The sequence below is a fragment of the Canis aureus genome, chromosome 18, assembly GCF_053574225.1.
Source record: "Canis aureus isolate CA01 chromosome 18, VMU_Caureus_v.1.0, whole genome shotgun sequence".
NCBI lineage: Eukaryota > Metazoa > Chordata > Mammalia > Carnivora > Canidae > Canis > Canis aureus.
The window spans coordinates 2,842,963-2,860,220 of NC_135628.1; the positions used below are offsets into that span (position 1 = coordinate 2,842,963).

A 17,258-nucleotide genomic window follows, 5' to 3' on the forward strand; every position below is an offset into this window, starting at 1 on the left:
AATGCCATGAAGTGAAGAGGGGGCAAAAAGACTCTGCTAAAATTTAAAATTTAAGGTTTTGTTTCTGTTTATTTTTCAGCCAGGAAGAACCACGGCCTACCATACCCCGGAGTACGGACCCCAGGAGGAGTAACAGCCTCTGGGCTCTCGAACAACACAGAGTGTAAGGGGTACGGGAGGAGGGTAAGTGGGATGCAATACGGTAAACTCCACAAGAAAAAGAAAAAAACCTTAACAAACTGCTGTGTTAGCATAAGTGAAAAATCCTTTTCCTGGTATTCGTCAGACGTCACTTAAATTTTTATGGATGAGATGACTTATATTTTAACTGTTCATATTCAAATATGGACAAGATCTCAGCTGTGCAGTCCAGAGTGAAAGATCAATTGGTTCTAAATAAATGCCTTGCCAGTCCCCGCTGTCAAAAGCATAGTTATGTTGGAAAAAAGCCAACTTGAGGTTTTAAGATAACAGCATGTTGTGGTTTGGTAGGAGATGAATCAATTGTCCTATCTGCAAAGCAGCACTGTACGGTTTGATATTGGAATTCATTATTTAAAAATAATCATATTGAGAATACACTGATTTTAGCATAAATTGAAAATTATTTTAACTATTAATATAATTCATATTCCTTATATCACTCCCTTTTCCTTTTTGAGCAATAGGTTGAAATTTTATTTCTTATTTTTTTTAAGGTTTTATTTATTTATTCATGAGAGACACAGAGAGAGAGGCAAAGACACAGGCAGAGGGAGAAGCAGGCTTCCTGTGGGGAGCCCAAGGCAGGACTTGATTCCAGGACCCTGGGATCATGACCCGAGCTGAATGCAGATGCTCAACCATTGAGCCACCCAGGCGTCTCCAGATTGTTCTTCTTCTTCTTCTTTTTTTTATTTTAAGATAAGAAAGACACCTTTTAAAAAAATTAGCATTTTTATTAGTAAAAATAATTTTGTTCTTAATATTAAACATAGAAATACTTCTAGAAAATTAAAGTTCTAAGCTTTCAGCTCTAATTCTTTAATAGCTATGCCAGGATATCATTCTTCATTGGCAGAATTAGAAAAGCTTGTGGACTACACTTCACCAATTAGGTAAATTATTAAATTGCAGTGTAGAGATCTATTGTTACCTAGTGCTTTTTTTTTTTTTTTTTTTTCAGAATGCAGCAATACAGCTTACAGTATAATTGCAAACTAGGTTTTAAATCAAATAATAATGTTTCCCAATTGTGCTGATTATGATTGTCTTCTCATCCTAATTAGTGTCATAGTATTAAGGGGACTCAATAGGACATCAGTGATGCTCGAAAGGGGACAAGATTGAAAGTCGGGTGTGATTACACCGTTCTTAGATGATACTGAAATTTTATATCGCCTTCCTACCCTCCTTTCTGAAGCAAGAGATCAGTGAAACACACATACACACACACACACACACACACAATGTAAAGCCTATAGAGATAGGTAGATGGATAAATAGATGATGATATAGATAGATGATAGATAGATAGACAGATAGATAGGGATCTATCATCACTAGCTTTGTTTCTATATCTATATATAATGAAATGGTAAGTGTATATTTTTCCTTCCCTGATCCTCTCAGATTGGAGAACTGGAGTAATTTCATTCAGTTTATTTAGCTAATTCCTTAAATTATGACTTATTTAGAGGTGATAGGTGAATTGTTAATTTCCTACTTTCTTCATTTGTGATACATGAAGACACAGAAACTTTTGGAAATGAAATTAGAACAATTTTCTTAAAAGTATTCACAGTCCTATATACTGATATTTTGTAAGACAGAGACGGTATGACTACACTCCACGAGGCAAAAATAACCCTTGCTTCTTTTTCAGTGTGGTCTTCACGTGATGCTCTTTTGTTTCAGATAGCACCTTAGATCTGATTATGCAATCCAATATTTTAAAGAGCCCTCTGTTCATGGAAATAAGGCAAACTCACACAAAACTGTTCAAAATACTGATTCGCTGGCCATAAAAGCATGAGAAGAACTCAATTGGATCTAGGTCTGTACACGAGTAGAAAATGCACATGATTTTAGCAAAACCTTAAATCAATTAATTACTTAATCAGCACTCTAATGATATCTACGGTACCAGGATGTATGTCGCTAGGATTTTTCTGCATGGTATTATTAACCAGCAAAATCTTTTGTTTTGTTTTGTTTTTAAAGGTTTTTATTTATTTATTCATGAGACACAGAGAGAGAGAGGCAGAGACACAGGCAGAGGGAGAAACAGGGTCCCTGCAGGGAGCCCGATGGGGGACTTGATCCAGGGCCCTGGGATCACGCTCTGGGCCAGAGGCAGATGCTCAACTGCTGAGCCACCCAGGTGCCCCAGGATAATCATTTTGGAAAGAATGTCGGTCAAGTCCACCTCTATCACTGAGGTAACTCACTCAACCTTGCTGGGCTTTGTCAACCTCTATAATCAGTATTTTAATTTAAGATAATTTGTTAACTGTAAACTCACTGATGCCCTTCACTGTGCTACTATAGTGTTGTAAAGGAAAGCTTAGATTTTCAGAGAGTGGTTATGTCTATATCTCATCTCAATATTTCATTTTTTGCATATGTGTATTTAATATATTAAATTAAAATACATTAAAACTTGAATGAATAATAACCAAAGTATTTATAATCACATCACTTCACAGATGCATAGGTTCTTAAAATTTTTTTTCTCTGGCTAACTTTATATTATTTTGTGCAATAGCATTAGGAACATAGCTAGCTGTAACTTCAACTTTTTAACTTAACATTTCTCATTACCAATTCTTATAGCTACCAAAGTGATTATAATAAACATAATAACATTTATATCAAAATGAGTACATCATATCTTCAAGTTAATAGGCCAAAATTAATGAAATATTTTACACATTTATGATGTTTGTTATATATTATTAATAATGTGACAATCAGTATCTTCAGATACATCTTTTTTTCCAAATTAAATTATTCCTTTTGTATAAATTCTTTATTTTCTTTTCTTTTCTTTTTTCTTTTCTTTTTTCTTCTTTCTTTCTTTCTTTCTTTCTTTCTTTCTTTCTTTCTTTCTTTCTTTCTGTAAGCTCTATGCCCAATGTGGCACTTAAAACTCATGACCCTGAGATTAAGACTCATGTGTGCTACTGACTGAGCTGGCTAGGCAACTCACTTTTGTTTAATTCTTATGAAAAAACTGAAGTCACATTGTGTGGCCATTTCTGTGTTTGAGAAACATTTCACCATAGTGATTTTCAAAAGATTTTCCATTTTTACTATTACTGTGAATTTCTGAATTTACTAATTCAACAGTGAACTTGCCAATATCACTTGTCATAATCTTCAATCACAAATTAATGTGTACCAAATGGTTACTTTTAGAATTCAAATTTAAGTAGATGCATACATCTGATTTAACTACCTTTGTTTATTTTCTGTGAATATTATAAGATATACATTACTGTGGAAAGACACATGGAAAGCAGAAAGCAATATATAGGAGGACCTTTGAAAACGGTCATTACATCAAGAGGGTAGAGGAGAAGTTAAAGGAAGTTAAAGGGTAATACACAAAACATCATGTCATAATTATTCTGGTTTGGCTCGTAGAAAGCTTATGATCAGGAACTGCTTAATTAATTAGAAAACTAAAAAGAGTACAGAGGAAAAGAATATTACCTTAGGCAGTATGAGACTTGTTTGTTTCTTCCTTGAAATCTCACAGGATGGGGGCACCTGGGTGGCTCATGGGTTAAGAGTCTGCCTTTGGCTTGGGTCATGATCCCGGAGTCCTGGGATTGGAGCCCCTTGTCAGGCTCCTTGCTCAGCAGGGAGGCTGTTTCTCCCTCTCTCTCTGCCTACTGCGCCCCCCGCTTGTGCTCTCTCTCCCTCTCTCTGTCAAATAAATAAATTGAAAACATCTTAAAATAAAAGAAACTCATGGTATGAACATAGGCCATTTTCAAAGAGAAAGAATGGTTGCTGATACTTTGATGTCTAGACAGCTTAATTAAGTCGAATCGATATTATATATCTCGCCACAAGTAGAGCCAGGAATTCTTCTATATTTCACTGCTCTCCTCCTACCACCCAATCCTGCACAGGTGGCTAATTGTGCTCGCCACTTAGGGAACTTCAGAAATGCTTACATGCAAGGCACCAACTTGAGAGTATATATTATGTCACCCGGAAAGGACCACTGTTAACATAATCTAAAACGTCCACTGTTAATTATCACTGGTTAAAACATTCAAAGCCATTGTTAGAATTAAAATAATACGGGGAAGTGTGGATCAAAATTTAGGCCATTGTCATTTAGCATATGTAGTTCTTCCTTTTATTCGGTCTTTTAAGGAAATGGACCATTTAATATATAGGTTTTGATTCCATAAACGACCAGAATCAATGTAATTTTAGAGGGAAGTGTTGACAGAATGCCTTGATGATTGCCCTATAAGCTAAAAACAACAGTAGGGATACGCTACATTTTCAAGTGGAAGATGGCAGGGTGCTACTGAACATAAATGGGGAAGAAAGGTGGCCAGTTTGGTCAGGCACAGCAATAAACTTATATATACTAAAATATTGCTTATGGGGCACCTGGGTGGCACAGTCAGTTAAGTGCACAGCCCTTGATTTTGGCTCAGGTCATGATCTGAGGGTTATGAGATCAAGCCCTTCGTCGGGCTCCCCACTCAGTATGGAGTCTGCTTGAGATTCTCTCCCTCCCTCTCCCTCTGCCTCCCCCACCCCACTTGCATGCTCTCTCTCTCTCTTTCTCTTTCTCTCTCAAAATAAAATAAAACACTGCTTATAGGTGAATCAAATAGCAGAAACATATGAGCACATATGGGCATGCACGCACACTTGTATAGACACAACTATAAACATATTGTTTATATAAATAGGTAGTTGTTTCAAAATACCTGAAATATTTAAATGTTTCTTAAAATATCCTTTAAAACCCCACTAACTTTATGTATGAGATGGGAATCACACTGTTTTTCTTTTTCCAGATCTGTTTGGCGCTATATTATTAAGGTCAAATCAGTTGATATCTTGCTAACATCCCATAATTCTTGTGCAAGTTTCTAAGGCAGCATTTACCACATTTTAGTATTTACTTATACTGTTATTTTTTTCATTAGACCAGTAGATTCTAGAAGGCAAAGAAATTACTTATTTGATGTTGTATTCCTTGCTCATAGTATGCTCAGTTCTTGGCACATATCATGGAAGAATAAATGCTTTTCATGTATGAATGAAAAGCAGCTGTAAATAGTAATGATGACATTAATGGATATAAAGACATTTTTATCCATTTCAGGTTTTAGTGGGTAGGGACAATAGTGGTAAATAGTGTATTTCAAGAACTATATCATGTATTTGTTCAGCAATAAAGCACTAAATTTCCTTTTTTCTCTATCTTATAGCTTTTTACTTGACATTGACTAATGGTAGACATAGCTTGAGGCATGAAGAAAAAAAAAATCTATGTGCTTGATAACTACTGGCAACTCTGTATTTCCTCTAACAAGTAGATCTTAAGGTCTGTAAGACAAATCCCAGTAAGAATAAATTTAACCCAATCCTAAAAGCATTTATCATATCACAGAGGGGTGATTTGGTGTTATATAATTTGTTTCTTTTAGAAAAATGCTCATAATACCTAGAATTGATATAGTGCTTCTGAGAGAGATGCATAGAATTTCTAGACAAGGAATATTGTTAAAGAAGAATAAAGTCGGAGAAGTATGTTATGTTTAGATTTTGATGGGCACTGGGTTCTGAATAACAAACCACAAATGAAATAAAGGAGACATTGGAAGGTGTTTTTTTGTTTTGTTTTGTTTTGTTTTGTTTTTGTTTTTGTTTTTGCTTCACTTTTTGTTTGTTTCTTTCTGAAGATCACATTTCAATGTGCTGCCATAGCTGACAAAGGAATTTGTCATAAAGAGTGCTATTAAAAAAAAGAAAACAACAAAAAACTTGCATGTTTACTCTCCTAAACCATGTGCTTGTTCCGCTGGAATACTGTACGCAGTGAGATTTTGGTTGCTGTACATCAAGAATAAAAATGAGAAACATTCTGAAGAAATAGCAGAATGAGAGGCTTCTGTCTGTGGGAAGGAGAGACCTGTATGGAAATGTGCTGAAAATATCCCCCTGTCGTGCATCAGTAGAAACCGGTACTGTTTATACCTGTCGCTGTAACATACATCAGAGTTCCAAAGAAAACCATCTATTTTATTTCAACCAAATATAATTTGAATCATGGATATGTTTATTTTATTGTTTCATGTTCTTTTGAGGAGGTTTTTTTGTTTGTTTCATTTTGGTTTTGTTTCTGTTTTTGTTCTGGGGAGGGAGAGAGGGTTTTGTTTTGTTTTCAGCTGAAATATTGTGATGACGAAAAAATAAATTCTGCTGAGGAACTTCTTATTCCTGGCTGTAGACAATAATCTGCTTCTGATAAACTGACAGCCATGAAAGGTGGCAAAAAGTGTTAGACTAAATTTCGTCAGTATAAGGTTACAGATATATATATATATACAGATATATATATATATAACTATATATGTACATATTCAAATATATCTATATATTTAAATATATAGATATATTTAAAGGGCTAAGGATTTTAAAAGCATTTTTAAACAAAGACTATTACATGCATGGCAATAGTGATACATTCCTCTCTGCCTTAGAAATGGAGTTCAATAAACAACTTATACACCATGATTCTTTGTATGTTAGAGCTACTTATATCTCAGAATGTTAGAGCTATTTTTTTAAAGATTTTATTTATTTATTCATGACAGACACAGAGAGAGAGAGAGAGAGAGAGAGAGGCAGAGGCACAGTCAGAGGGAGAAGCAGGCTCCATGCAGGGAGCCCTACGTGGGACCCATCCCAGGTCTCCAGGATCAGGCCTTGGGCCGAAGGCAGCACTAAACCGCTGGGCCACTGGGGCTGCCATGGTAGAACTATTTTTATCATGAACTACACATGCTATCTAGGCTAAATATCTATACATATTTTATTATTACTCATTCTGTGTAATATTTTACAATAGAATAGGGTATGCAATTTGGGAGACTCTATCCCCCAAAATATTATAGTATATGATGGGGAATGTATATACAAAAGGTTACAATAAAAGGTTGGAAGTGGGCCAAAAGTGTAGTATAAGGATGCCTAGGTGGCTCAGTTGTTGGGTGTCTGCTTTCAGCTCAGAGCGTGATCCCGGGGTTGTGGACTGAGTCCCACATGAGGCTCCCCACAGGGAGCCTGCTTCTCCCTCTGCCTGTGTCTCTGCCTCTCTCTCTGTGTCTCTCATGAATAAATGGAATCTTAAAAGAAATGTAGTATAAGTTATAAAGTTCTGAGATAGATAAAAGGACTATATGGTTGCTTCCCTTACATATGGGGATGATTTATGAAATGAGATTACGTTCGACTTGAGTCTGATAACATGGAGATAATTTGAATATGAGATGGAGTGAGAGTGGCAATATTTGAGAATCTAGATATACAAGGTATGAGAAATGACATGGACAAATCATCAAAGCAGGAATATATTTAGTGTATATAAAAATTAGCTGGTAGTTAATTTGAGAAAAATGAAATAGGCCAAATAATAGGAAATAAGATTTAAATATAAGAACATTTAATAAAGGAATTCTGAATAAATTTTATTTCTGTGAAAAATTGGAGATGAGCAGATTTTATAATCTCATGCATAAGTGAATCATAAAGCTGTAAAGCAAGTACACCTTGAACAAAAGAAGTGGGTGATATAATATACCTACCAAGCCTGAAATACTATTTCCAGAGAAAATGTTTATCTCAAGGGATGAAAATTATATAGTTTTTCTGTTTTGTATTGTAGGATAGAGGAAACAATTTCAAAATTTTTAAATAGGGATTTAAGTATGAGCAATTTTCCCCAGAGGACTTACATATTTTAAGGAATCTTTGTTGTGACCTGTAGTAACACTGAAATATTTCAGACTGGGACCTCATCCAATTTCTAGGTCAGTAATGTACAAAGCACCTGTATTATGTTGAAGAAATATGAGAATCCATAAGCACATTTGAATCATAGTTATTTCAGGGTAAAGCTTATAATAAGAACAATATATTTCACTCAAGTCACAAAGAATATATGGTTATGGATCTCTAACCTTGTTGCCTATTTGAGTAAGGGTTATTTGATTTTTCCAAGAATGTATAATTTTTACATTTATAAATTCAAACAATAATTAGTTAATAGGCTTCTAAATCTGTCATATCATTCAAAATGCATAGAAACATTTTAATAACTTAATATGATAAAGTATGTGTACATGTTAATTTAAAAATATTTATATAATCACTAATTGGAAAATAATCAATAAGCATGCATCTACAAATTGTGTTTTAGTGTAATTCCAGATAATCTAGGGATGGCTCATTCATGACAAATATAAGGCATTTTACAAAGCAGTACTGAATATTTCAGTCAAAAGTATTTATCCTATGCTGGAGATTTTATATAATATGTTAAGACTGATTAATTATTTATTCAGATTTATTGTGTTCAAATATTTATTCGTTTGATTGTTTACTTCAAACCTGCTACAGAAGACATTTTTTCTTTTGTGGTAAGACCTCTGTAAGCAGTCATCTCTACAGTGAAGACCACTTTGACCACAGATAAAGGTTAAAGTTCTTAGCTTCCATGTGGTATCTGTCCTTTTGGCAGAATGTAATTAGCCATCCATGATACAGAACTTTTATTAAAAAGTGTTTATTTCTAATTTGACTTGTTATACATAGCTACAACAATAGATTAGGGCTGTAAAATCCAATGTGATCATAAGTTAGTGAAATATAGAATAATTAAATAACAAATAGATTTTAAATAGCTCTGAAATTACCCGTAATTTAAAATATCACTAGGTACCTCATAAGTGGCATATATTGAAAACCTCTAGCTAACATATTACTTAATGGAGGTATTATAGTCCTGTATGAATTAGGGTTCTGGCAGAAAAAAAACAAAAACAAAGACAAAAATAACTATTAATATAAGTAAACAAACACTCACATACCTCCATATGTACATATCATAGATATGCATGTATATCTATTTTTGAACTGACATAAAGCCAACTTATATAAATAATACATATCATATTCATTATTATTATATTATCACATTATCATTGCATCCATTATTATTATTACATTATTTACATTATTATTCTTTACATTAAACAACATATCAGTTATCTCAATTTATATAATATATTATCTATTATATTATATAATAGATATATAATAGAAAATTGAGTAACCTTTACTCAAATAGACAACATAGTTAGAGATTTTATATCATCCAATTTATATTCATATTTTACTTGTGAGTTGAATAGAATATCTTTATTATAAGCTTTACTCTGAAGTCAATTGGCTTATGTGAATGTGAGGTCTCACTAGGCAACTCTGAAATCCATAGAGCATGTTGTCAGAAAGGGCAAATTGGAAACTATAGAACCTGTTAATGTAATCCATGGATTGGATATTTTCTTCTAGGAATCCTCAATTCTTCTCTGAAGGTCTTTGAACTATTGGGTCAGGCCCACCTTAGATTACCAGGGATAATATCCTTTATTTAAAATCAACTGATTGGAGATGTTAATCATAGCATCAATACCTAGATTATTGTCTGATTGAATAGTTAGGGTCTCTATCTTGCTAGGTTGAAACATAAAACTATTACACATCACAAAGTTTGAGAAGAAGGCAAGGATATCTTCTCTTATTACTCTTTTACAATATTTTATTGGAAATCCTAGCTAGTGCAATAGGGCAAGAAAAAAATCATATACATTGGAAAGGGAATAATAAAACTATCTTTACTCACAGTTGATAGGACTTTGAGAAATTCTAAAAGAATCTACATAGAGAAACCTAGAATAAATAAACAAGTTTATCAAGATCAAAATGCAGCATCAATTGTTTTCCTTTATACAGGAATGAATATGTGAAATTAAAAATTAAAAATCAATACTATTGGGGATCCCTGGGTGGCTCAGTGGTTTAGTGCCTGCCTTTGGCCCAGATCGTGATCCTGGAGTCCCAGGATCAAGTCCCACATCGGGCTCCCTGCATGGAGCCTGCTTCTCCCTCTGCCTGTGTCTCTGCCTCTTTCTCCCTCTATGTCTATCATGAATAAATAAATAAAATCTTAAAAAAAAAATCAATACTATTTACAATAGTATCCGAAAGAACTTAGCTATAAATCTAATGATAATTGTGAAAGACCTATATCTAAAAAACTACAAACACTGATGGAATAAATATATATTTATTTATATAAATGGTGAGATGTTCTACGATCACAGTTGAAAGAACCAATATTGTTAAAGTGTCTAGTCTTCCTAATTTGATCTCTAGATTCAATGGACTCCCAATGAAAATTCAAGCAAGGATTTTATAGACATAAATTCTAAAATTTATATGAAAAGGACAGAATGGCAAAAATAATTCTGAAAAAAAACCAGCAACCAAGAACAAAGTCAAAAGACTAATTTTACCCAACATTAGTTACCAAAATATTGTAGTAATTGTAGGATTGACAAATAGATTATAAATCTTCAGTCATCAAGACATTGTGTTAATCACAAAAGTATAGGAAACAGATGAATGGAACAGAATATAGAGCACAGAAAGAGATCCAAACAAATGCAGCCAACTGATTTTTAACAAAAGTACAGATTATTCAATGAAAAAGATTATCTTCACAATAAATGCTGCTGGAAAAACTGGCCGTAGGCAAAAATAAGCAAAAAAACCAAACCAAAACAAAACAAAAAACCCAACCAACAAACACAAAGTTTCAACTTAAAGCTCACAGTATACACTAAAGTCAACTGAAAACAAATCTTTTACCTAAGTTCGAAAAGCAAAACTTTAAAACTTACAAATAAATATCTCCATGATCCTGAATTGTTGATAAAATTTTAGATGCAACATTAAAACCACAATCCACGAGAGAAAAAAAAAAAACAAGATAAACTTTGATCTTTATAAAAATTAAAGACTTCTCTGTAAAAGAGACCCTTAAGAGAATGAAAAGAGAAGCCATAATTCGGAGAGTATATTGGCAAATCATGTATTTAACAACCTGTATCTAGAATGAATCTACATATATACTCATAAAACTCAACAAAAACAAATCAACCCAATTAAAAATTAAGCAGAATACATAAAAAATTACTTAACAAAAAAAGATATATAGACGTCAAATATCTCATTAACATTAATGTATGTTTAATTTTAAAATGCATAACAACACTGACATGCTTTGGCAATGAAAATTAAAAATACAGGTTTATTTTCCATTTGGAAAGTACTATGTAGTCAAATTTGAGTGTATAAAGTGTTAAAAAAAATAAGGCTATCTAAGCCTCAAAGATCAAATGCACTTTCCAATTTCTTTTCCTACATGTGAATAAAATCAGTATAAATCCTGGATCTTGTCAGGGCTTGAGACAAATTCAGAATTTACAAATAGAAACTGAAGTAGAAAGATGCCTAGTAACAAATTTTAGAAGAAGTAATTCTCTTACCTCATCTAAATAAATAAAAATGAAGTCACTGTACTTACAGAATTTTGGGAGTTGCTAGATCAGAAAAAAAAAAAAAGATTCTCCTTAATAACACAAAGATGATAAACAAACAAACAAATAAAAAAAGCTTTCTGATTTACTATTTCAAATGAAAATGGCATACATGGCAACTCTATTTCTCATACCCACGACACCAAATGCTCTCATTTATTTTAATTCAAGCACAGTATTTTTCATTCTGTTACACAACAAAGTATCTGTTATACCTAAGAAAAGGATCATTCTAAAGTAGAAGGAAAACAACCAAATATTCATATGTGATTTTGTATGAAAATAAAAAGTTTTAACTATGCTAAAATTTATTTAGGAAATATTCTCTGAATTATATCTGAATGAGTATAAATAATTATGTTTATGCTGAAGTTGTATGTGTTTGAGAGGGGAGGAAGTTGTATGGAGACCATATTATTAGAGAGATTAATTATTTTTAGGGCCTGAATTTTCCATTACAACTGATAGTTATACGCCTGACATTTTTAAATTATAATTACCTAAAATATAAACCCTAAAATAAAAAGAACAAAACAATTTCTCTATTGCACATTTGCACACACATGTTAGCCTACAAGCTGTTCACAGTTCTGTGCATTTTAAGAGAAGCCTACAGATAATCCCTGCGACTGCCACCATGACTGAATTCCTGGTTTGCGTCACCATTTTGAAATGCTTACAAACCCCCTAACTCTAAGACTAAACATAAAATTTACTTATCATGTTCTCTAAAAGATCATCAGAACTGGGACGCCTGGGTGGCTCAGTGGTTGAGTATCTGCCTTGGCTCAGGGCGTGACCCCAGGGTCCTGGGATCGAGTCCCCTAACGGGCTCCTCACAGGGAGTCTGCTTCTCCCTCTGTCTAGGTCTCTGTCTCTCTCATGAATGAATAAAATCTTTAAAATAAAAACAAATAAGTAAATGACTGACCATCGGAACTCATTTTGTCATGTATTTTGTCACTATTTCTCTCGATCACCACTGAAATCCTAGGCCTCTCAGGTCATTCATAATCACCTGAAATCCATTTATATCTCAAAGTTATCCAATTTTCTACTCCATATTCCCATCACCTGCCTTCTCTAACTGAGATTGTTTATGGCCTGATATCATATTTTCTACTGGATTTCTTCCAAGTGTGGACAGACATTTTCCTTTTTTTTTTCTTTTTATTGCATTTCAGACAAATGCACAAAGGCTATATACCTTTTTGCCTTTGTTCCTCATTGCTACCTCCCTACATTTTCTCTTGCTTCTTTTAAAACCCTGTCCTTAAGGGCTCATGAATTAAACATTTTAGCTCATCTCTTACCTTACTTCTCTTTATCAAATTGCTGTCAACATTATTGGTGCCCAGGATCCCTGGGTGGCTCAGCAGTGGAGTCCCAGGATCGAGTCCCATGTCAGGTTCCCTCCATGGAGCCTGCTTCTCCCTCTGCCTGGGTCTCTGACTCTCTCTCTCTCTCTCTCTCTCTCTCTCTATCATGAATAAATAAATACATTCTTTAAAACACACACACACACACACACACACACATTACTGGTGCCCATATAATCTATATGCCTCAATGGCTATAGCTCAGAACTTGTCATCACCAATAACTTATTACTTCCAACATCTCAATATCAGTCTTTCCATTTTGAAAAAAGTTTCATGAATTTTCAGCCTAAATATTGTACTTCTCTCACTCTAGATATTCACTGACTCCATCAGAATCTCCATTCAAATGATCTCACCAACTTCTCTTATTACTTATAATAAATAATTATTAAGAATTATACCTTAGAATGATTTTGAATTTATAGGAAAACCATAAAGACAATACAGCAAGTGGCCATATGCCCTGCTACATTTCCCCATTACTGACATTTTACATAAGAATGTCACATTTATTGTAATTAATGAAGCAATATGGATATATTATGATGATGATATAAAGTCCAGACTTTATTCAGATTTCCTTTTTATGTCTCAGGATCCCATCCAGGGTATTGCATTACATTTAGCTGTTTTATCACCTTAGGCTACTCTTGATGGTGACAGTTTTTTAGATGTTTCCTTGTTTTTGATAACCTTAACAATTTTGAGGATTACTTGTCAGGTGTATCACAGGATATCATTCAATAGAACTTATCTGGTATTTTTCTCATAATTGTATGAGGGTTAGGGGATTTGGGGAGGAAGAGCAGAGAAGTAAAATGCCATAATCATGATATCATACCAAGAGTACCTAATATCAGTATGACCTATCATTGTTATATTGACCTTGGTCACACGGCTGACATAATTTTGTCATGTTTCTACAATGTACAGTTAGTGTTTTTATCCCCGTTTCTATAACTCTCTGGAAGGAAGTCACTTGCACAGCTCACACCTAAGGAGTACAGAGTTATGCTCCATCTCTTTGAGAGTAATTACATAAATTATTTGGAATTCTGCATGGACGATTTTTTTCGATCTCCTCCAGTTATTTACTTATTTGATTTATATATATAATCTACAGAGTCATGAGTATTTAATTTATAGTATGGACTTTAGTCCAATATTATGTTATTTTGTTGCTAAAATTTTTCGAGATTTAGACATGGAGAGTTCTTTGAGTTGGCTCCTGTGTCCCTCTGACATATCACAATCACTGTGTGTGTGCACGTGTGTATTTCAAACGCTTTTTTATTAGCATGGCAAAACACATTATGCTTTTTTACTCATTCTTCCTTGGACTTAGAATCACCCATTTCTTCAATCAACCCCGTCTCTTTGTATTGAGAATTGTATTAGAAACAAAGATCTTTATCTTAAGTGTACTCACTGGGGATTTTGTGCCATTAAAGACTCTCAGTTGATAAAATAGGAAATGTCGGCGTGCATAGAGGCCTGTGCACATAGACATATGTATAAATATTTCTATGTGTAATCATCTATATCTATATTGAACTAAAGACAGATTCATACTGATGACTCTAATCCGTTACCACATTGATCAGTCTAGCATCCTCCCTGGCTTCTCTGTCATCTCCTACCCTAACGGTGAGAAACTGGACTCCCATCATCTACCATCCATGTCCTTAACTGTTTGGGTCCAGTATACATAGGAGCGTCAGAATTTTTAATCCACGAGGAGAAACATTATCAAGAACAGTGCAGTGTTTCTATACAATTTCTTTTGTTTTTAGTTATTTGGGTCAGTAACATTTTCCACAACAGTTTCAGTGAGGTTGTTGTGTGCATTAGCAGTGTGGTTTGATTGCTTTGTCACATTCTGCATTCAATCCCAGGAACCCCCAAACACTTGACTATTTTTAAATTTGTACACATTAAATCCTGCTCTTTGTGCAACTTGCTGTGGGATGTTAGATGGCATGTTGCAGAAATTTCAATTAGATCAATTTAATAGTACCGATCAGGTCTACGGTATCGTAACTGATGTTCTGCCTCCATGTTCTATCAGTGACTGAAGGTAGAGTGAGGTATCCATTAGGATGAGTGGATATTCTGATTTCTCCTTTCTGTTCTATCAATTTTCATTTTGCATACTGTAAGGCTCTGTTTTAAGTACATACACAACTAGATTTTTTTTTAAGATTTATTTATTTATTTGAGAGAGGGAGAGGGAGAGAGAGACAGAGAGAGAGAGAGAGAGAGAGAGAACTCAGTGAGAAGTGGCAGAGGGAAAAGGAGAGAGAAACTCAGACTCCCTGGTCAGGGTGGAGCCCAACACAGATGAACCTGAGTTCACGACCTGAGCCAAAACCAAGATTTGGATGCTGAACAGCTATGCCACCCAGGTGCCCCTAGAATTTTTATATATATTTTAAAGAATTGACTCTTTTATCATTATGTAATATCCTTGGTTTTCCCTCCTAATTTTTCTTATTCTGAAATTTTTTTCTGAATTAATACAGCTAAACTAGCTTTCTTTTAATTCATGTTATTGTGGAATGTCTTTTTTCATCCTCTTACTTTTAACCTGTCAGATCCTTATATTTTTACTTGATTTTATGTAGACAACATATATTTGGGTCCTTTTTCTTTTTATCCACTCTGAAAATCACTTTTTAATTAGTATCATTTAATTGGTGTATTTGCACCACTGGCATTTTTAATATCTACCATATCTGCAATTATTTTCTGGTAGTTGCCTTTTTAAAAACTTGAATCTTAAACATTTATGTGTGTATATATATCTGAGAAAGTTTCTATTTTTCCCTTACATTGGAAGGTTAATTTCTCTTGCTGTAGAATTCTAAGTTAATGAGTTTTTTTTTTCCAACACTTTAAATAGTTCATTCCAATCACATTTTGCTTATATGTTTTCTAATGAGAAGTACATTGTAATTCTTATTATTATTCTTCTATATGTAGAGTGATTATTTTTGTTCATCTGATTTCCTTAAAGATTTTTTGTCTTTAGTTTTGTGTAGTTTATATGTTACATAAATATGTATGGTTTCATGTTTTTTAAACATATTTGTCTTGTGTGATTTTCTCTGGTCTTCCTTGACCTATGATTTCTTGACTGTATTAATTTCAGAAAATTCTTAACCATTATTATTTCAAATACTTCTTTCTTTTTCCCTCTTTCATTAGGCATTCTGGTTACAAATATATTAAATCCATGAAATTGTCTAACAGTTCTTGGATGATTTGTTTCTTTTTTTTTTTTTTCTTTTCTTCTCCTTCTTTTTATCTCAGAGAAGTTTCTATCAACCCGACTTCAAGCTCAGATTCTTTCTCCTGCCATGTCCAGTGTATTGATGAACCCCTCAAAGTCATTCTTCATTTCTGTTACAATGTTATTGATTTCTAACATTTCCTTTTGATTCCTTCATAAAGTTTCTTTTCTCTGTTTATATTAATATGATGGCTAATTTTATGTGTCAATTTGGATAGATTAGAGCACCCAGTTGTTTAGTCACACCAGTCAAGGAAGTTCCATAAAGATATTTTTAAAAAGGGATTTTGAGTAAGGTAAATTATTCTCCAAAATGTGAGTTGGCCTCATTCAATCATTTGAAGGGCTTAAAAAAAGACTGAGGTCCCCCAAGACGGAAATTCAGCCTGTAGACTGTCTTTGCAATTAAGTCTGCAACATCAACTTTTCCCTGGGTCTTTAGCCTGCCAGCCCGCCCTGCAAATTTCAGACTTGCTTACCCCCCACATTCACATGAGCACATTCCTTAAAATATCTATCTATCTATTAATCCATCCATCCTTCCATCTCCCAGTATATATACATCTATTTTGCATAGTATCATGTTGCCTACTCTTTCTATTAGAACCTTTAATACATTAAAAATAGACTTTAAAAATTTCCCTAATAATTCCAAAATCTGTATCATATCTGTGTCTAGCTATATGTTAATTATGTCTCTTTCAGATTGCATGCATTTCTTGTCTTTTATCATTCATATCAAATGTCAAACATGGTACACTAAGAAAAAGGCACTAAGGTGAATAAGCTTTTGGGGTGAGATTTTATGTTTAATCCAGTCAGGAACTGGACTTTTTTTTTTTTAATATTTTCTGTAGCTGAGGGTGCCAGGATTTCACAATCCTAAAGTGTCCTTGT

At 33.7% G+C, this 17,258-nt stretch overlaps 1 long non-coding RNA gene across 2 annotated transcripts in view; it reads left to right on the top strand.

The window, feature by feature from the left end:
- LOC144288498 (uncharacterized) overlaps window positions 1-17,258 on the top strand; it is a 67,968-nt gene that overhangs the window by 20,425 nt on the left and 30,285 nt on the right. For both annotated transcript variants that reach the window (XR_013356365.1, XR_013356366.1), the window contains exon 2: window positions 80-183. This is a non-coding gene — a long non-coding RNA (uncharacterized LOC144288498). The remainder of the gene's footprint in view (window positions 1-79; window positions 184-17,258) is intronic.